Below are 23015 nucleotides of genomic sequence, written 5' to 3'. Positions count from 1 at the left end.
CGCGATTCGAGTTACGTGGCCGTCCGCACGCCGGCGGGCGCGAATCCGCAACACTGGTGTCAGGTCGTGCGATACAAATCCATCGCCCTCCTCGCGGCACTGGTATCGGAGAACAGGAAAACGAGCTCTCCTGTCTCCAGCTAAATTCACGGGAATCGGTCCAGGGGTGAGAGAAGTGACCCCCGATTCCCTCCAAATTACGAGCGAGCTAATTTAACCCTTTACGAGAAGCAAGATGGCGTCTCAAGGCGAGCGGGAGCCGGGGGTATTAGAAATGGATGTAGAATGTGTAGGATCCATGGTCCAGGATGGAATCCCCGAGCAGGAAATGTTGATTGTGCAGGAACACGGACTCGCCCAACTGAACCCAGAGCCCGAAATAGGTGCGGCAGCGGCCGCGGTGAATGACACCTCCCCTTCCCCCCTCCACCAAAACCCTTCCCCGATCCCTGCCGGAACGGCTCACCTGAGTGCATCTGACATAGCCCAGCTATGCGCCATGCTGGCGGCAATGACAACGAGGATGGATGCGAATACACAACAAATAAATGCGGATATGAAAGGCATGAACGAAAAGATGGATGCGTATACACAAAAGATGGATGCGTATACACAAAAGATGGATGCGTATACACAAAAAAATGGAAACAAATATAAAAAAAGAAATGAAAGAGCTACGGGGTGAGACGCAGAACATGGGCCGATGCCTGCAGGCGGGCATGAAGGCCGTGACCAGGGAGCTGGGAATGGCGACTCCACGTGTGGGAGCAAACGAGCTGGAAGGGGGTGCAACGGCTGACAGGCCCGCGGTGGAGGCGGGTGAAAAAATAATTCGGGGGGCGTGTTGGGCAAGGGTCGTGACAGAGGAATCGACGGTGACCAAGAGGGAAAAATTAAATGGGGAGACCAAAACGTGTGAGACGAGACACGAGGTGACGACGACAGAAACTTATAAATGTATAGAGACACGGGAGACAGAAAAAATAGAGGAGAGACAACACGATGAAGACGGGGTAAGTGACGCGCACACACACACGGAGGTAGTGGAGGATAGTGAGGTTGAGCTCGCGGAGCGTGTAGGGACCCAGTGCGAGCACCTGGGTGGCCTCCTCCAGGAACGAGGGGAGGGAGTATGCCCCCTTGAGGCGAGTCACGACCAGGTGAGTTCGGTCGTGCTTTGCGAGGTCGAGGGGACGGGTGCTGTGGACGGGTGCACGGAGAGCTTGGGGGGTATAGAGGCCCCGGAGACCCTTGTGGGGACACAAATCCCCAGTGTGGTTGTCCCTGTGTGTGTGGTGCAAGGTGTGAGTGCGTCCCCGTGTGTGGAAGCGACCCCGTGTGTGAGTGGTGAGGTGGCGATTGTGCCAGAGTACGTGCTTCCCAGCACGCCGTGTGTGGATGAGGCACCGTGTGTGGAAGAGGCCGTGTGTGTGAGTGAAACGGCCAGTGTGGATGAGGAACCGCGGTTGAGTGCCCCCGCGTGTGTGGATGAGGCACCGCGGTTAAGTGCCCCCGCGTGTATGAGTGAGGCACGGTGTGTGGATGAGGCACAGCGGTTGAGTGCCCCCGCGTGTGTGAGTAGTATGGTTTGTGTGAGTAGTGAGGCACGCGTGAGTGAACGGCCGTATGCAAGGGAGACCGTGTGTGTGAGAGAGCGGTATGTGAGGGAGATGTCGGTTGGCATGCGGGAGCACGCAGCCGCGTCTCCCGGTGTGAATGTGATGGAGTGGACTGTGTGCGTCGTAACACGCAGGTATGCGTGTGTGGAATGGAGACGGAGACGGCGACAGAGGAACGAAAGCCGAGTAGCGGCTGTAGTTGTTTCGGGGACCGTGCCGGGTTCACCCAGCAGTGAGCACGCGGTCCGTGCTGTGCAACGCACGAGACCACCACGTGCTCGCTTGCGAGAGTGAAGTCCCGGTCCGGAAACGCACGCGGTGGATTTGCCGATCCCGCGGACGGACAAAGTTTAGGCAGGATAATGGATTTGGACCGGACGGGTTCTCCACGCGATCGTGTGTGTTAAGCTCCAACGGGCAAAGCACATGTGTTCGCGTGGGGAACCCCTCGAGACGTGGGGCTTGTGTTTTTTTATGCGCACGGTGACGCCATGGCTGCACGTGGGGTTGGAATCCGGCAGGAGGGGTATCTCTGCCGGATGGTACCGTCCAAGGAGGGACGAGGAACACGTGCAGCTGCATGACGTCACGGGCAGGTGCAAAGTGTGCGAGTTGCCGCGCAGGTGCTGCGCATGTAAAAAAAAAAAAAAAAAAAAAACAAGCCTCACCTTCGGGTGCACAGGATTCCTGGGCAAGGGGTGGAAGACCCCCTTACCCTGGGCACAGGATGGAAATTAGTTAGGGGGAAGGGTTAGCTTAGTTAGACCGACTCCATGGGGCAGGGGGTAAGTCCTAATGGAGTCCTTGGAATGGATTAGGTAGAGGGATTGTAGCCAGATTTAGGTGGGGAAATAAAATGATTTATTTGGGGACATGGACAGACTTGTGAATGTGTAGAGGGGACGTAGCTTAGCTACGTAGTGTTAAAAGGAACGTGCTGTAGTTTAAGGGACGACGTGGGAGCACGAGTTAGTTAGGGGAGGTAGTTAGAAGGATGGCAGAGTTCAGCGGTGTGTGTGTTGAAGAGTTGGTGAGTGAAGTGGAAGCATGTGCTTGGTGAGTGAGTGAGGCCAGCGGGTCTGTGTGTGTGGAGTGAATGGGGAATGCATGGTGCGATGAGTGATTGGGGGGAGGAGTGACTCCCGCCCAAGGGACCCCGGGGTCAGTGTAGAGTGAGTTAGCTGGGTTAGTCAAATTGAAAAATGGAGGTCGTTTTGTTGTTGGTGGGAAAGTAGGCTCGAGACCCATTTGGAGGGGTGCAGGAGCCCTGTTGACGGGCTTGGGAGCGTGGCTGCGAAAGGTGAGTATCGCTGAGTGGGTACCCCGGGCACCAGGCTAGTCGGCCGCGGTAGGCCATGGGCCCATGGGGGGCCAGGATAGAGTAGTGGGCACGGATGTGCCTGCTTGGTGCGGGGGCCCGGGCGCCATTAGCCGCGTGGGCAGTGTTGTGGGCACGGGTGACCCTCGGAAAGGGGCCCGGGAGGCCGGCCTGCCACGTGTGCGTTTCAGGGGAGGTGCCATGGGGGCACTCCCCGGTGTTAGGGAGCTGGTAGGCTCGGAGGCAGTGTAGTGCCCGGGGTGGCATAGCGGGAGAATCGGCAGAGGGTCGTGCCTGCCAAAGGGAGCCACGTGTCCCAGCCAGGAGACCGTGTGAGGGCACGGAGAGAAAATTGGGGTCGAGGCCCGAAATTGTGAGGACACCAACACAGGCGACGGGAATCTGGGTTGTTAGAACCAATAGTTTAAGCGAGAGGCGCTTGTTGAAAGCCCCGGGGTAGTTTAACAGTTAAATGGTTAGGGTAGATTAGGAGATGTACCCCTCCGCACCATCCATCCCCTCGCTCTCGTTGTGGGCCGCTGGACCCACTTTGGGTTAGATCGCCGAACTCTGGGGAGGCCATTCTGAGGCTTGAGTTGGGCCTCGACACAGGACGTTAGCTCTCCCTTATTCCCCTCCGGGAAGGGAATGTAGGGGTTGGGAGTAGGCTAGGTGACAGGATAGGTTAGCCGAACAAGGACGATAAAGGGGGTTAGGGGACGATTTATAGTGGGAAAATAAAAGTAAAAATAAATAAAAAAATAAGTTGGGGCTAAATTGGGGTTTGACAAATTAAGGGAGTGGGTATAGACAGTGACAGGCAAAGGCGATAGGTGGGAGTGAGACAGGTAGGTAGGTCCGAGCCCGCCTTCCAAGTGGCCAGCACCACCGCACTCCCTCCACCAACTTCCACTGACGGCAAAAGCTGGCCAGCTTCATCTGCTGGCTGTGTTACTGCAAGGCCTGTGCCGGCCCACTTCATCTGCCGGCTGGCTGTTTTTCTTCAAGGCCTGTGCCGGCCCACTTCATCGGCAGCTGTTGTTTTGCTGCAAGGCCTGTGCCATCGGCTGGCCGTGTTTGCTTCAAGGCCTGTGCCGGCCAGTTCATCTGCCCGCTATGTTTGCCTGCAGCGGCCTTCTTCTGCGGGCTGTGTTTGCCTGCTGCCTTTGCCATGCCATGCCCACTGCTCCTGTTAACCAGCCCCGTTCAATTTTTGCTTTGCCCCCCCCCCCCTGTTCATATCCATGTGCGCCAGGATCCGCAAGGCAACAGTTTGCAAGCTGCGAGAACTGCCCTGTTGGCAGCTACAACACGGGCCTGCAGTGGCGGCCCGTGCACCGTGTTTGCGTTCATGCATCCATTCGTTGTGCTCATTGCGTGTGCCACTTGAGCTGGCACGGAGACTGCGTTGTGCAGCCCATGCACCGTTGTGGTTCACCGCGTTCATTTCAAAAGGGAAGGCCTTGGACTGCGTGTGAGCAGCCAGCCACGTTCCCTGTCACCTGCATTGTTTTGAGCCAGAGACTGCATGCGGGCAGCCTGGCTCCCTGCTAACTGCTTTTCTTTTGCAGAGTTCAGTGATCCTGGGCCATGGTTTAGTGTAAAATTTGTAAGTTAAGGTTAAGATGTACTGTAAATATGAGTGCGCCCCCGGCATGTCTGTCTAGCGCCGGCAATTTTATTTAAGTCGTCCGTGTGAGTGAGTTTGTTTAGATAGTTACGCAGCCCTCAGGTTATTTATTTTGGGGACACGAATACCATGAATGTCGCACTCAGGGATCCGTAGGTAAAATGTACTAGGGGAAAATTACACATGATGGCACACGAAAATTTGACGACTCGGGACGAGTCTGTAAAAAGGGGAAGGGGTAGTGTTGTGGTTACCAAATTCGCAAACCACCATTCAGGTCCCTTAGGTGAGGTATCTCGGCAAGTATATGTGTAGTTAGGCCCAAACCCGTTGTCTAGTGGGAATACATGTCATGTATGCGTGCTGCGACTCTTCAGGATAGCCGTTTTTCTTTTACTATCTTTAATTTGGACCAACCGCCATGATTACCACCACAATCACAACATCAACCACCAACCACAACGCCGCTTCACCACAACCGCCACGACCTTCACGTCACACCTCGCAACCGTAGCATCGCCACCGTTCTTGCCCCGCTGTGGGTACCGGTGTTGGACTCGTGCAGGGCGCGCGTCGAACAGCGTGTACAAAATCACGGATTTTGTGCTTCAAAAACGGATCAAAAACGACACACGCCCACTTTTTGCCGTCCAATCGGTGAGCGAGGGGCGATTTGGCCCCGCCTCCAGGACGATCGATATATGCAAATTTATGGATCAAAAAGCCTTCACGCCCACTTTTTCTCGGGCCAATGGGGAGCGAGGTGAAAGGTCAAAGGGAGGGGGTCAAAGGCGAAGCTACGGGGGATAAAAGGACCGTGTTCGTCAGTCAGAAAGAAGAGGAGTCGGAGAGTCCAGAGGCGGAGAGTAGGAGAGTAGGAGAGTCGGAAACAGAGAGTCAAGACTTCGCGGGCGGTGGAGCTGCTCGTCGTGTGCGTTGGAGTCGGAACGGAGGGGACGGAGCTGTGGAAAGGCGGCGACACCAGACGAGGGGGTGCTCGCGTCGTGCAGGGAGCTGCACCCGAGGGAGGCCGACAGCGCGACCTGGCCGAGGTGGAGACGCTCGTCGCGGGATAATAAAGATCCTCTATACCCCGAGCATCAGCAACCCCCTCCTGTTTCCCCCCGCGCTGAGATAGTGCGACCAAGGGGGCCCCCTTCCCAGCCGCGACCAGACACTGTCCGCGAGGCCCGCGGAGTTGAGGCGCCATTGCCGCTCCGCGTCTCATCACCAGACGGGTAGGCGCGACCCGGTCTCGGCCTCAGGCCCGCCTCATCCTTGAGGGTATTTCTTTTCCTTGGTTTTGGGTATGTGTTGTCGGCGCCGTCTGTGAAGTAAAATTGTATAAGTGTTGCCGTGTGCTCGGTAGTCGGTATTAGCTCTGCATTGTGTTTCGCTTTTATATTTGCTTTTTGTGTAAATTGCATTGTGTCTTTTCTGTGTGCTTTTGGTGGAATTGAATATGTGTGCTTTCCGTTCGTCGCGAATAAATGTGCTTTGTGTTGAACTGTTTCCCGCTTCGCTTCGTCATTTCTTTCATTGAATCCTCATCTTGCTTCACGTAAAGGGTTGGTAGTGGGCTGAATACGCCCGATAATTAATCGAACCGTCGAGGTCGATGAATAACACCGCTCGGTTATCCCGATAGTATGGAACGGGTCGCTTAAGTGGCCCGTGTCCGAAGTCGACCTGCGGCGAGGTGCGATCGCCCGGTCTACCCTCCGCGTGGGTACTTAGGTAGGTCGAATTTGGCGAGCAACCCTATCCCACGCGGGGGCTGATTGGCTCGATCGCGGTGAGACCGAAAGGTCCACCCGTGACTGGTTCCCGGCGTTAGTCCGAGAGGGTCACGACTGGATTGTCCGTCCGGTGGGCGACGTGCCGCGATTCGAGTTACGTGGCCGTCAGCACGCCGGCGGGCGCGAATCCGTAACAATACCAATTCCCCAAAACGCTGCCAATACGCCATTATACGGTAGCTGTAAGTTAGAAACACGTTCAGTAAGTTCTGTGGTTGTCCGGAAGACGTCAATCAAATTCGTCTACATACGACAATGTGCGTTTGAGATACGTTACACATAGGTTCAAAGCACGCTACACATAGGTTCAAAGCATGCTACTAATAGGTTCAAAGCACGCTACTCATAGGTTCAAAGCACACTACTCATAGGTTCAAAGCACGTTACTCGTAGGTTAAAAATTAAGTTTCGGGTATGCTAAACATTACCTCGACGTGTTTCGACTTATGAGTAACTTACAAGTAACGTGTGGCCGACGTGTGTAAACGATTGCGGAGCGTGCCGAGAACTTATACCAGCGTATGCGGAACTTGTGAGCCATACGTCGAGTACGTCGTAAAATTTTCAGCATGCTTGAAATTTCACGACGTACTAGACGTACCATGTAATATGACAGCGTACTTCATCGTTTTTCATCGTGCTCCTAACGTATACACAACTTACCCATACCATATTCGACGTGGTCCAGTGTTTTAAACACATTTTTCATAGGTCGGCATACGCTGGCTAAATCGTCAAGGTGTGACTGCGATGTTGACACTTCCAATTTTCAGGAGGTTATGATTTAAATCTGCATGTGGCAGGTTTTTAACAGAGAAAGCCACGAGTTCGTCGGCGATACGTGCAGCATGCTATGACTAAGTTAAACTATCGTTGGGCAGAGGTTGTGAACGCCGACAACAGGCTAAGCATTCGTTGGTATAAGTTATTTTTAACACAACGAAACGTTCTGTGCCCGTTACTAATACGTTATGCATACGACCAACACGTTATGAATACGACCAAAACTTTAAACAAAACCTCAAAACTTCAACGTACGCCAACGTTTTACGTGCATTTTTATACGTTGCCATTCCTGGCTAAAACGTCAAGGTGTGACTGGGCCTTAACCAACTAATCAACCGAGTTTTGTAATAACTCATAGACAACTTCTTGAGATATCCAGACATAGTGCCTTCAGAAAGTATTCACACCCCTTGACTTTTTTCACATTGTGTTGTGTTACAGCCTGACTTTAAAATGAATTAAATTTAAAAAATTTTAGTCACCGATCTACATAAACTACCCCATAATAACAAAGTGAAAACATTTCTTTAGAATTTTTTACAAATTAATTAAAAACTAGAAGGGCACTCGGTAGAGCGCATACCTTCTCCCTGTAATGCCTGATCCACGAGAACATATCGGGCCCAATACATTTTTGAAATATCATGCCATATCTCGTTTTTGAGCCCTATCTCTCAATGGTAAAGAATCACTAAAAAAAATTCTCATAGTTGGATCCGGATTTGGATCTTCACCAAAACTGAATCAATTCTTCCTTGACGCACACCCAACATGTCCACCAAGTTTCATCCGAATCCGTCCACAACTTTTTGAGATATTTGTGTACACAAACAAACAGACAAGCAAACAAGCCGGAAGGCGACGAGGGATTCGCAAGGATTGAAGCGCTGGATACGATGCTTTTCATTCTGACCGATCCACCGACAACGATTCATTGCCAAGACGTATTGGTTCACATACAATTGTTCCTCTGCCTGGCAAGATTTTCCTATTGCGTATTTTGCCAACTGGCACTCCAGATAAAAAATGACGGTAAATAGACACCCTATTTTTGAAGGACTACCATTTGAAAAATAATCGGTTTGCTGGTTTGTGCTGTAGAGCCTCGCGTTGCAGACACACACACACACACACACACACACACACACACACACACACACACACACACACACACACACACACACACACACACACACACACACACACACGGAAAACCCGATAAACTTCTCTCAATGCTCTTGTTTGACCACACCTCCTGAGCCACACAATATTTTTCATAAGCCACGCCCACTTTAAATAATAAATAATTGGAGGTGGTGTGTGGGTCGTGGAATCGTTTTCGGTCAATAAATAAATAATTTGAGGTGGTGTGTGGGTCGTGGAATAGTTTTGGGTAAATAAATAAATAATTGGATGTGGTGTGTGGGTCGTGGAATAGTTTTCGGTAAATAAATAAATAATTGGAGGTGGTGTGTGGGTGGGGAATTGTTTTCGGTAAATAAATAAATAATTGGAGGTGGTGTGTGGGTGGGGAATCGTTTTCGGTAAATAAATAAATAATTGGAGGTGGTGTGTGGGTGGGGAATAGTTTTCGGTAAATAAATAAATAATTGGAGGTGGTGTGTGGGTCGTGGAATCGTTTTCGGTAAATAAATAAACATATTAGAAATCCACAAAGACAGAAATGCTGGTGATTCCATTTATTTTGGATCCTTTTCAATTTGGTCAATAACGTTTGGATCGAGGAGAGATCGAAGGTGGAACGACGGTGTAGTTCCTTACAAACTGTATACACATCTTAAATGACGGTAAATAGACACACGATTTTTGAAGGACTACCATTTTAAAAATAAAACCTCAATCAAAAATCGGCTCGAGTAAAATTTTCTAAATATCTCGAAGTGTTTAATTCCGAAGTCTCGTTTCTCTACATTCAAAACTGAAGGACAAGTATTGAAAATACTGTACGCGGTTTTTCGGCCGCTACAAAGGAATGGGTGGTTGCTAGGCAACGAAATTCAAACGTGCACATTCCCAGTATATATTCCACCTGTTGGCAAAGTTTCCTCGAAATTGGTTCGCTGGTTCGTGCTGTGGAGCCTCGCGTTGCAGACAGACACACACACACACACACACACACACACACACACACACACACACACACACACACACACACGGAAAACCCGACAATAAGGGATATCTTGCATATATAGCGAATCCAGCAGAGACAGAAAGGGATGAAAACATAACCTCCTTCACCTTTGGTGGCCGAGGTAAGCAGGAGCTGAAATGTCTTGCGTCAATAAGTATTCAACCCCTTTGCTATGACACTCCAAATAGAGCTCAGGTGCATCCAATTTCCTTTGATCATCCTTGAGATGTCTCTACAACTTGATGGAAGCCACCTGTGGCCAATTCAATTGAATGGACATGATTTAGAAAGAAATACACCTTTATATATGAGGTCCCACAGTTCACAATGCAGGTCAGAGCAAAAACTCCACCATTAAGTCAAAGGAAGTATCCAAAGAATTGTGAGGAGGTATAGATCTAGGGAAGGGTATAAAACAATTTCGAGAGTGTTGGGAGTTCCAAAGAGCACATTGAACTCCATAAATAGGAAATGGAAAGAATATGAAACTACTCAGATTCATCCTCGAGCTGGCCGTCCGACCAAACTGAGCAACCGGGCAAGAAGGACCTTGGTCAGGGAAGTGACCAAGAACCCAATGACACTCTGACTGAGCTACAGAGTTCCTTGGGTGAGATGGGAGAAACTGCCGGAACGACAACCTTTGCAGCACTTCAAAAATCTAAGCTTTATGGGAGAGTGGCCCGACAAAGCCACTCCTGAGAAAAAGGTATGTGACAACACACCTGGATTTTGCAAAAAGGCACAGGAAAGACTCTGAGAGCATGAGGCAAAAGATTTTGTGGTCTGATGAGACAAAAATTGAACTCTTTGACCTGAATGCAAAGTATTACATCTGGTGGAAACTGCGCACAGCTAATGACCCATCGAACACCATCCTTACCATGAAGCATGGTGGTGGCAGCATCATGTAATGGGGATGCTTTTCAGCAGCAGGGACCGGGAGACTTGTAACAATAGAGGGAACAATGAATGGAGCAAAATACAGGCAAATCCTTGAGAACCTGCTTCAGAGTGAAAAAGACCTTTGACTGCGGTGAAGATTTACATTCCAACAGGACAATGACCCCAAGCATACAGTAAAAGCAACACTGGAATGGCTTCAGAACAAGAATGTGAAAGCCCTTGAGTGGTCCAGCCAAAGCCCAGACTTGAATTCCATTAAGAATCTGTGGAAAGACTTGAAGATTCCTGTTCACCGACGCTCCTCATCCAACTTGACAGAGCTTGAGCAAATTTGCAAGGAGGAATGGGAGAAAATCCCCAAATCCAGATGTACAAAGCTGGTACAGACATGCCCAAGAAGACTTGAAGCTGCAATCGCTGCCAAAGGTGCTTCTACAAAATATTGATTCAGGGGGTTGAATACTTGTTGACGCAAGACATTTCAGCTTTTGATTTTTGATGAATTTGTAAAAATTTCTAAAAACGTGTTTTCACTTTGTTATTCTTGGGTATCTTGTGTGGATCGGTGACAAAAAATTTAAGTCTAATCCATTTCAAAATCAGGGCTACAACACAATAAAATGTGAAAAAGTAAAGTGTTATGAATACTTTCTGAAGGAACTGTATGTAGTTTTTGGCACTCTCAATTTTAGAAAAATGGCCTGTGTTGACCTATTGACCTCAAAAATAATTGTTGGTTAAAGTTAGTGAACTGATATGAAAATCCTGTTCAAATGTCAAGTCAATCGGATGAAAATTAACAATTTTAGAAACTCTGCCTATGTTGATCTCAAAAATAATTGGTGTTGAATTCAGTGATGTGATACGCAAATCCTGTTGAAATTTTAAAATCAATCAGATGAAAATCGAGGATTTAAGAAATTTGACAGTTGTTGCCCTTTGTTGACCTTTTGACATTTTAACCTCAGAAATAAGAGGCTTCTTGCTTATGACAGTCTACCAGGTGGGGAAGTTTCACGAAGATCGGTTTAAAATTATGACCTGTAGGCGAATGACACAGACAAACAAAGACAGAGAGACACAGACAGAGACTGACTATCAAAGTTGACTCACCAATATACTTGAAAAAAAAAATCTTTGATTTTGCAAGTAACAAAATTAATGGACAAACAGATCGACAAGATACATGTTATGCTTAGCACGATACTTTAAAATGCAACCCTCCCTCCCCCCCACAAAAAGTTGCCATGGATACATAAAATTGTCCATTTCATTAAGATTGACGATCTTAATCAAAGCTCAGGTCTATCGGATGAAAATTGACGATTTTTCAGATGATATTTGATGATTTTAGAAGCTTGACCTTGAGTTGACCTTTGACCTCAAAAATAGTTTATTTCCCAATTCAGTGATGCACTATGCAATTGCTGTTTATTTTCAAGTTAATAGGATGAAAATTGATGATTTTTCAGCATGCCGCTCTAAACAGGATCCTCTCATTTCATCCCCAAGGGCCCAAAGGCAGTGTCTTTGGCCCAATCTTGTTTGTTCCTCATTTCCATCAATGATCTTTCTGACTCCCTGGAAAATAAAAAAATAAAAACAAAATAAACTAGAACTGCCACTTTATAACTGCTGGCAGTGATGACCGGGTACCCAGTCCGTCCGCCTTTGACACAACTGATACAACATGAGACTTAAATCATAGTCGCAAAGTTTCGCATTTATCGGATAAGCGGTGCCAGAGAAAACATTATTTAATGGTGATACAAACACAGGCCTGCTTCGAGACGGCGCGGAACAGACGAGTTACGAACCGGGCAGCACAAAGCGTTCAATTTCCTTATTACTGGCGAACAGATTCAAAGAATTAAATAATTCTGGCTGCCAAACCGCGTGACCGATCAGGTTGAAATTTTAAACTTTTGTTTCGCATGTCGGCTAAATTACAAATTTGAAGTTTCGTATATCTAGAAGCAGCGGTTACAGAGTAAACATTAATTAATATTTCTCCTTCAATCCAAGATGGCGGCCAAACCATGTGACTTGTGACGTCATAATTTTCACCACATGTGCAAACACGATCAGAGACGATAACTGCAAATTTTCGCTTCGCTAGGTTAGAGAAAACATTATTTAATATTTTTCTTAAAACCAACATGGCTGCCAAACCCTGGGCCCGATCCCGTTGAAATTTCAAACCCTCATTCCGCATGACTGTTCCACCATAAAGGTGATGTTTCACATTTATTGATGCAGTAGTTCCAGAGTAAACATTAATTAATATTTTTCCTTCAATCCACTATGGCTGCCAAACGTTGTGTCGTACATCAAAAGGGGGTGAGAACTTTTTATTCGTCATGGAGAGGCGGTCATAGTGGTGGAGTTTCGCCTGGATCTGTTCAGTCGTTTCAGAGAAAAAGACGTTTAAAGATATTATTTTTCAATCCAAGATGGCTGACGAACCATGTGACCTATGACATCACAAATTTATATTCTGCTTCCAACTGGGTATTGGAACACATTTGTGAAGTTTCGTATTAATCGGTAAAGGTGCATTTTTCTATCCAAGATGGCCGCCAAACCATGTGACGTGTGACGTGTGACGTCAGAATTTTTACCACGCGTGCACACACGATGGTAGATGATAATTGCAAACTTTCGATTCATTAGGTTAAGCGGTTCCAGAGAAAACATTATTTAATATTTTTCTTAAATCCAACATGGCGGCCAAACCGTGTGACTTATCAATTCGAAATTAACAAACTTATATCGCCTACGTGTCCCGAATATAGTTCTGAAATCTCCCCTTCATCGGACCAGTGCTTCTGGAGAAGATGTTTGAAGGTTTTAGGGTTTTTTCAAGATGGCCGCCAAACCATGTGACCGATGAAGAAGAAATTAACAAACTTGAGAAAGGACCTCATGGGGAATATATGTGTGAAGTTTCGTCTTAATCTGTCTTGCCCTTCTGGAGAAGAAGATTTTTAAAATTTATTCATTTTCAATCCAAGATGGCTGCCGAACCTTGTGACCTATGATATCATAAATTTAAATTCTGCTTTCCATCGTCGACCCGAACAAGTGTGTGAAGTTTGTGTAAATCGGATAAGGTCTATTTTTCTATGCAAGATGGCCGCCAAACCATGTGACTTCTGAGGTAAAAAAAATTTTTTACCATGTATGCAGACTTGAGGGAGGAAGGCACTTGCAAATTTTCGCTTCGATGGCTTATGAAATTCCAGAGAAAACATTATTTAATATTTTTCTTAAATCCAACATGGCGGCCAAACCATGTGACCTATCACTTAAAAATTAACAAACTTGCATCGCATGCATGTCACGAATATAGTTCTGAAATCTCGCCTTCATTGGACCAGCGCTTCTGGAGAAGAAGATGTTTGAAGGTTTTAAGGTTTTTTCAAGATGGCCGGCAAACCATGTGACCTGCCAACAAGAAATTAACAAACTTGAGAAAGGACCTCTTGGGGAATGTACCTGTAAAGTCTCGCCTCAATCTGTCCAGCCCTTCTGGAGAAGAAGATTAAAAAAAAAAAAAAAAAAAAAAACAAGATGGCGGCCGAATTAAGTCATCGATGACGTCAAAAAAAACATTTTTGACGATGAATTTTGGCGTAGATGACGCTCAAAAAATTTCAGATTTTTCCGATACGGCATTCTACTTGACGAATTTTCACCGGTATATCGCTTCACCTATGACGTCATGAAAAATCACACGTGTTCCCCATAGTGAGCTTAGTAAAATGTATCAAACGAAAAAAATTTTCATTGCACGGTTTCCAAGATACAGATGTCCAAAGTTTATCGCTTTTTTCAAGATGGCGACCGCACCACGTGACCAATGACGTCATAATTATAACGTGATTGTGCTAACAAAAAAGATACAAACTATGGTGAAAATTTCCTGTCGATCGGCCTTAGCGTCCCAGAGAAAATGGTTTTTAAAGCGAAAAAGGGTGCAAAATGCCAGCGGAAAAATAATAATAATGCGTAATTAAAACTGGTAAACCAGTAATCCCGGGCTTCAAGGCGTGCCTCCATTTTAACAAATTTCAACACTATCACCCTGTCACATGATATGGGCTTTCCGAGTTAGAAAGTTAGTTCAAGTCTGCAATGGGGCCCAGCTACGGGGTCCCTCATGTTATCTCAATGAAGGATTGAAAAGCCGATAGCAAAACATGATAGAGAAAGAAACTTCACATTGGACAAATCGAGGCTGGACAAAATTTCAAGTCCCCAAAAAAGTCCAATAACTCCACATTTGCATATTAATATAAATGGCGAACTTGTAGAACGTTAAAATATCTTCCAGAATTTGTGGTCACTTTTTGTCTATCTTCTTTGGTTTTCATTTTACGACATGTCAAAAATGGGTGATTTTCAACTTCGGGGGGCTCTGGGGCCTCAGTGGGGTAAAATACAGACATAATGTAAACATATTTGGAGTCCCCTCTTCAAGGCCTATCAGAATCTGTCATTAAATTTTTTCAACTCTCATTTGCATATTTGGCATATTTAATGAGGCGAATCGGCATAATTTTAATCATATAAATTATGCAACGATTTCGACGAAATTAACAACTTAACATTCCAATGGAACCTCGCAAATGTGTGCAAAAGTTTGAGGCTGTCCTATTACCCCTTCTGGAGAAGAAGATGTTTTTAGGTTTTGGAGAAAATCCAATATGGCCGCCATACCACGTGACCTACGTCATCAAAATTTTCAAAGTATAAACTTCAGGTGGAGAGTTATTAAATGGATAAGTTTCATTGAATTTCATCCAAGCGTTGTTTTTATTTTATGACATTTCAAAAATGGGTCATTTTCAACTTTGGGGGGCGCTGGGGGCTCACTGGGGTCAAATACAGACATAGTATAAATATATTGGGAGTCGCCTGTTTATGTGCTATCTAAATTTGTCATTAAATTTTTTCAATTCTCATTTGCATATTTTGCATATTTAATGAGGCGAATCGGCATCATTTAAAATCATATAAATTAAATAACGATTTCGACCAAATTAACAAATTAACATTAACATGGAACTTTGCAAATGTGTGAAAAAGATTGAGGCTGTCAGATTATCCCTTCTGGAGAAGATGTTTTTAGGTTTTGGAGAAAATCCAATATGGCCGCCATACCACGTGACCTACGTCATCAAATGTTTCATAGTATAAACTTCAGGTGGTGAGTAATTATCCTGTTAAGTTTCGTTCAATTTCATCAAACAGTTTTCCCTCCAGATCCGCCACAAAATCGGTCAGTAGAACATAAAAACGCCTTTAATAATAGTAATACTAATGATTTCAATAGAGCTTCAGCCATGCTTGAAGCCCTAATAATAATAAACAGAAGAAAAACAATAGGGTACCCTAATTATAAAAACTTTATCTCTTGGCTGATGACTAGACTCCACCATCTGCTGTATCATTCCTCATCCTTTAGACAGCCAGGTAGCAGCCTCTTCCCTCTCTGCAGACATTCATAGAATCGGGAGCTCATCCAACACTTGCAATATAGACCATGGGCCAATAGTCAAAACCATCCCCCCCCCCTGGGGATTTTTGCAGACTATCATTTTTGAATAGCCTGTTATATGTCTTTTTGAAATCTGCTTGTCTGCAAGCAGAATTTTGGTGGAATAAAAGTATAGGCTATGTTATAACTGTACCATGCTGACGCAATTTTGATAATTTTAGGAATGGGGGGTGGGGTGAGATTTTGCTATTTTCTTGTGTACTTTTGAGTGAATCCTGCTGAATTTCACCTTGTTGTATTTAGAAAAGCTGTTCTTAATAAAAACATGAAGAAAATTTAATTGACCCAAAGATCAATGACATCACAGTGACGTCATAACAGAAAATATGTTTGAGCAGTTTTCTGCAATCATCTCCGACATGTTGATTATTACTAAGCAGAATTAATTCAGATGCTATCATTATCACACGGATATGAATATCAATCACTTGTCATATTATCAATTAACCATCACTATAAACTGAACTGAAATCAAATTGAAATGATACGTTTTATTTTGCATGTGCCAATATTCGTTTCCAATTAGCAAATCTCAGCATTAGTGGACAAACATCAAGGATTATTGAAGCATATCTTGATAAACAATAAATCCACCAATATATATGTTGTCCAGAAGCCTGGTGTTGGCTTAGTGGTTAGGGTGGTGGCTTGGGATCCCAGGGTCCTGAGTTCAACTCCGTTGGCTGCTGAATTAACACCAGGGGGTTGACTCAGCCTGTCATCCTTCCGAGGTCGGCGAAATGAGTACCAGTGTACTGGTCTCGGTGTATGCCCCGGTTAGAATAGGTGTACCATATCCCTGTGTGTCGTAAGAGGCGACCAGGGTTGGCGTCAGGAAGGGCATCCGGCCATAAAACATTGCCTCAAGAAAAAGCCAACCCCTGCACAGCAGGGAAAAATGGCTGTAAAAATGGTCATTTTTTTATTTTATATATGTTGTCCAGGTTCTCTAAAGCTATCAAGAACAAGTTTAAACTTGTGATATTGGTATATTTGCAAATGGTACAGTAGAGTCTAACAACTAACAACCGTTCATGTGGTGAAACTCGTGGCAGTGTTCTCTATAAGTTCCAATGTACTGGCTATATAATAACGGACTAGCACGAAGGCAAACATGGAAAATTATTCTTCTGTGTCTTCAAAACTCTCAACTTCTGGAAGGTCCTCTTCCTCTTCATCCTCATCTTCCGGTTCATCGTACAAATACACAAGCTCTTTCGGCATCAAATCTCCCTCCGTCCACTGGAAATCCAATTCGCCATCTACTATGCACCAACCATGCCCATCTGGCGTTGGTACATCTGGCATAGCCTGGTCTGCCCTGCACCAGACCAGTGCTTGGTAATTAGCCCTCTGTATGTGCATCCGCAGTGATGCCCGGCATGGAGGTAGTATGCTCAAGTCAACTCCATTGTAACTGGTCAACAATGATCCAGATTTTGGCTTGAACCTCTCCAAGAACTGCTCGGTACGTAGCTTGTTGATATCAGATGATGTTGACTTCTTCCTGTACAACAAACATGTGAAGTGCTCTAACATCTGATAAAGAGTATCACTCACATCAGGTGAACTTCTTAATGAGAGGAACGTAGCCAAGAAATCTGGATGATCTTTAAGAGTCTTCAAAGGAAGCAGCTTCCCCTTTCGTACGAATAAACTCGTGTCGCACCCAGAAAATGCATGCAACGCTGGAAGTGCTGAACAGATATCTTTTCCAGCTTCTGCGATTACACGATGAACGTCAATCATCCGTCGTTTGTTGCCGACTCCTGTGTCAAATAACACTCGCTGTTGAATATCTTGCGCAAGTTTCAGCAGCAACAAGAATACATCTCTGTCTGGTGATCTAATTACAATTGTGGACTCAGATGAGGAATGTGAAGTCACATGTCAGCAGTGCAGAATCATCCTTGTGTCTGCTTCCTCTTGAGTCGAATGTAGCTCCTCCACATCTTCTGATTCAGTAGTTTTACCATCTGAGCTTGTGATGGATGTGCAGTCTCTCTCACAGACAAACAGGATTCTTCTTTCGACCAGTTTTGCAGAGTACTTTGGCGTTTTCCATTCCAGCAGAAGCAGTTTGGTAAGTTGTGTATTATTCTTTGAGTTACGCAGAAACTTCTTCCAGTCACGTGGGATCTTCGTAAGTGGACTCTTGATTAAATGCGTTGACTATGCTCCTCTGTGTTCTCTCTCTGCTTCTTTGATCGACATGTCTCTGTAAGTATCAGTCACGAAGTCTATCCATCGTAATTTAGGAAGTTGTGCGAACAAACTTTCAGCCAGCTCACCAAATGTTTCTGGGATGGAAACTTGTGTCTGTAGTAGGGCATTTCCATCGATTATGTAACTCATGCTTTCGTTGGTCGGTCGCTGTGACAAGCTAGCATGTCCTTCCAGGGTATGCATTGGCTTGGCCTTGTCTGTTTTCGTTGGGGATCCTGTAGCTGTTGCTAGAGCCCATGGAATGGGCCCCAATGGATAACTGAGGACATTTTCCATGCTTATGTTGTATTGAAGAGCCAGCAATATCAATTGGCCAAACACATTCCGTTGTGCAACAACATCCTTAGTTTTTTTGTCTGTCCCTGTAACTTTAACCGACTTTGCTAGTGACACAAATGTTTTGAGTTTCTGTTTCTTGATTGGTTCGTGGAAACTCTTTTCTTTCTTGATTAGCCTTTCTTTCACAAATGCTTCGTGTAATATCTTCCCACGATTGTCCGCTGAGAGAAGATCCTGCTCAACTTCGGGTGGAGCTGGTACTCCTGATGACAGACGATAGAGGACATCTTTATCCTCGACATCGAAAGGGTTAATGAAGCTTGTGATGGCATCAACAACATTGCGAACATCGGTTTCACTGCGGAGTATTTCTGAGGTCCTTATGTCCTTGTGTGTTGAACATCCTTGACTCTCCATTCCTGTCAGTTCCATGGTGGCTTAGACATAACCTGTCCGCGAGTGTCTTGTCATACACCATCTGCAGTAAGCAGAATAGTTTCTGCTGAATCCAATAATTCCCCCGTGAGATTTTGCATGTCGATTGATGGTTTGTTCAATGGTAAGATCAACTGCATATCTCGATGACTGTACCTCGGATCTGTTCACACTGAGTCCATTTAACCGCAAAAGCTCTTGAGCTCCAGGATGGGAACTGGGGAGGTTTAGGAGAGTCAGCATGTATACTGTTGTATATCTTGCATAATTTGGTCGGTCATAGCTGAAAAACATGCGACAGATTTTGCAGACACCACAGATGAAGATCCAAATTGTTCTCTTTGGTTGCTCTGAGAAACATCAAGACCAGCCATACTTTATCCATATAATCCAACCAAAACTGAGCGGTTTTCCCCATTTCTCGCTTGCGAACCTTTTCCTTGGAACTGTTGTAGAGCATCAGCAGCCGTGTGTAGCTATTGTTAGCCAGAGTTTCCGATAGATTCTCCTTTCTTGGAATGAGTGATAAGCGTTGCAGGAGGCCTCTTGTTTCATCTCCAATAATCTGCCCCTCTGATGTCTCGAAAGCCCTCAACAACAGACGCTCTAAGGCTTCAAGTGTTAGCCTGTGAACACGCAATGCTCTGTTGTAATGTTTACCGGACATCACTTTGTTAATGGACCCACTGGCGCAGATTCCAACTTCCACTACTATTTCCTCAAAGCCACTGGACTGAAGCCGTTTTCCAAGAGCATAAAGATATGCACAGGTAGTGTGAAAAACACCCATCCTGACAATTAAGTCTTCAAACAAACGGTTATGCTGCCATACAAGAGCATATGCTTTTTTGCCACCGCCAGATCAAACGTCACGATTGCGTAGTGCTGGCCCACTTCTCTGGATGCTGCCTGGGAAAGTTTCAGGAGGTGTTGGACAGTGGCATTCTCAGTAACCAGGGCATTCACGGGAGCCATGTAGTCAACTGTGGATAACACATCCTTGTCATCTTTGCTCTTCGCTGTCATGGTTACCCAACCAGCCCATCCAGGTACCATCTGCGTCGCGTTCTACAGCAGTGCCCTGCAAAATACCCACACTGTATCAGACCATTGGGCCCAAGTTTCTGTGTCTGTTTGTGAGGCATCACTGATGGATACTACAAGGGATGGTTCAGTCTTGGTATTGACAAAACATGGCTCTATCTCTTGAGGATTGTAAACCACTGAGCGCTGCTTGTTCTTGAGAACGGGAACTTGAATGCAAGAGGGGTTGCTGCAAGCATCTACAAGAACCTCCTGGATCATTATCCCATGGGCCGTGTGTGTTGTGCCAGTACCCGAAGGTGTTTCTTCGTTCAGGTCAAAATTGTCCCAGCATAGATGACTAACAACATTTCCGGCTGGCTGAATTGAAGGTGGAATAACGCCTTCTCTCTCCACTATGCTCTTACACATGGCCGTTTCCAGTTCCAGCAAACGAGAGTAGGAAACACAGTGTCCATATCAATTCAATCGAGTGACTATTTCAGCACTACCAGTCAAATGCCTTAGTGTCATACCCAGAAGAAGGTGTTTGAGCATTGTCCATTGCCCTCTTGTCAAAGCTCGGCAAATATCTTCAGCAAAGGAATCAACCAATTTGCTTCTTTTCGTCGACGCATCTGCAAATTTCTTTACAGTCATCACCCAGGAAAGAAAATCTTGCAATTGAGTAGGTGGGTGGATAATTCCACTAAGTAAGAAGCTCGGTGAAGGTGGCCAAGGCATCTCTGTGGATTAGTCTTTGGAGCCAAGAATAAGTCTTCTTAGAAGTAGTGCTGCTTCTTCTAGTTGTTTCAGGTCGGATGCAGCAACCTCAAATGCAGACTCGATGGCCTGACCTTTTGGAACTTCCGTCGAATACACAAGTTCACTCCTGTAATTAGGTTGCCAAAACTGTATTTTGCTTCCAAATTTCTTTGTCAATTTGCTTTTATCTTGTCAGTTTTGTAATTGACATTGTAAAATTCGGGGCTATTGCTCAACATAAACTGCAAATATGGGTCCTTGAGCATTGTAACCCTTTCAACGTTAGCCCCATGGATAATGCTGTTCTCAACATATTGGCAGACATGCTCAAATGCAGCTTCATGAGCATTCTGTTGTTCTACGACAGAAGTGTCCACATCAGTTTTTTCATGCCGATCATCTGTGCGTGTATAATGCTTACGACACGACGGATGGTAGTGTGCCTCGCGGGCGATTAAATCAACATCTTGTACTTTCGCCAATATATTGGCATCTTTCATTTTCTCAGCGGCTGCTTCGATTGACTCTTCTGCGCTACTTGTAACACACTTCACAAGCCTCTCTTCCTTCCCCTGTACCTTTTTACGTGATCTGTCGCAGAAGAGACATTTGTTCGCAGGAAATAATATTGCAGCCAATTCTGAGGATATGCGTCTCTTGGCGCTAGATGGTACTTCATCGTCTTCAGCAGGACCCTTTCTTTTGAGGAAGCGGGACGTGTTCGTGAAATTTGAATAACACCATCTGTGCGCTCCGTGCACGTTTTTGTAGAAAGCTTTTGGTACCTCCATACAAATATCATCAAGCCTTTCACTGGCGTTAGCTTTCTTCTGTCGCAGTTCCACTGTTTCTTCCATCTTCGAGAAACTAACATCTGAAAGTGGTCTAACTTTTTTATCTGAGGTGTGTTTCACATAGTGTATAATACAGGATAAGCCTTCATGCGAATGTTTGGCTTTAGACCGTGAGCTGGCCTTTAATTTCAAGGGTTTTTCATGTTTTCTTCTTGTCGGCCATTGAAAAGTTTCATCTAAACTGAAATACAGAAATCAATAAACATCAACATCAATTCAACAATCTGTGAATACTACATGTATGATGGCAGTGAGCTAGTGAACAACAGAAATTATGCAAAGTTTTAAAGAAAAAACATCCACAAATGACAAATTCCAAAATTAGGTCTAAAAACAGCCTGAAAATGACTTTTCGGAAATGACGTCACTGTGACGTCACTATAGCGGTCATCTTGGATTTAATTTTGAGATTTTCAGTTAAGGCTTGACCCAATGGTAAAGTATGAGAAATTTCAGCGTCCTAGCCTAAGGGATAGCGAAGATATTTACGGAGACCAAATTCCTTATTTCAGAATGGGGGGTGGGGTTACTGCGGGGCGTGTCACGACCACACCCACCACCGATTTTTTTGCAGACAACCGGATTGTGCTAGGGCATGAGTCAGGCTATCTGAAAAACATAGTCTACAAAAATCCCCAGGGGGGGGGGGGGATGGGGTCTACGGTAGCCCATGGTCTACCCATGTATGTGCCCTTCTCCCCCTCCCATTGATCTCACTCTCACTTCTACTCTGCTGATGGTGTCCCCCCTCCCCCAATTACATTTTGTTCCTTTCCATTCTGCTCAAGCTCTTCCATGAGCCTCGATAATACAAAACAACAAAAACGAGACGGTAAACACGTAATGTTGCAAATCATCTGAACTGTTCACATAAAAATGAAAAAGCAGGATGACAAAACTTTTCGGGTGAACGTGGTGATGCAACAGTAAGGGATGACTGTCGTATGTGGTCATATGTGGTGACCGGGATATGTGGTCATATGTGGTGACTGGGATATGTGGTCATATGGGGTGACCAGGATATGTGGTCATATGGGGTGACCGTGGTATGTGGTCATATGGGGTGACCGTGGTATGTGGTCATATGTGGTGACCGTGGTATGTGGTCATATGTGGTGACTGGGATATGTGGTCATATGTGATGACCGGGATATGTGGTCATATGTGGTGACCGGGATATGTGGTCATATGTGGTGACCGGGATATGTGGTCATATGTGGTGACCGGGATATGTGGTCATATGGGGTGACCGTGGTATGCGGTCATATGGGGTGACCGTGGTATGCAGTCATATGGGGTGACCGTGGTATGCAGTCATATGGGGTGACCGTGGTATGTAGTCATATGGGGATTTTTCAATTAATTTCATTTATTATTATTCAGGTACATCAAGAAATACATTTCGCCCCTAAAGGACCGCTAAAAAGTAAACCAAACCACGATCGAGTAACTCTCTGGGATGACCGTGGTATGTAATGGTAGGGGATGACCATGACCATGATCACGGTATGTAAAGGTATGGGATGACCATGACCATGGTATTTAATGGTACGGAATGACCATGATCATTGTATGTAATGGAATGGGATGACCATGACCACAGTATGTAAAAAAAAAAAAAAAAAAAACGTCACAAACCATACGAACTGCCAAGACTTGT

The 23015-nt window shown here is 45.5% G+C and overlaps 1 protein-coding gene across 5 annotated transcripts in view; it reads right to left on the bottom strand.

Annotated features, from left to right (window-relative positions):
- LOC147014061 (histone acetyltransferase KAT7-like) overlaps nt 1–23015 on the bottom strand; it is a 68816-nt gene that overhangs the window by 45014 nt on the left and 787 nt on the right. The window lies entirely within an intron of this gene.

This window comes from Eptatretus burgeri, chromosome 13 (genome assembly GCF_056783735.1).
Source record: "Eptatretus burgeri isolate ZD-2024b chromosome 13, Ebu_testis_v1, whole genome shotgun sequence".
NCBI classification, from domain to species: Eukaryota; Metazoa; Chordata; class Myxini; order Myxiniformes; family Myxinidae; genus Eptatretus; species Eptatretus burgeri.
The sequence above is the reverse complement of the archived record's forward strand: the minus strand, read 5'-3'. Positions and strand labels throughout refer to the sequence as shown.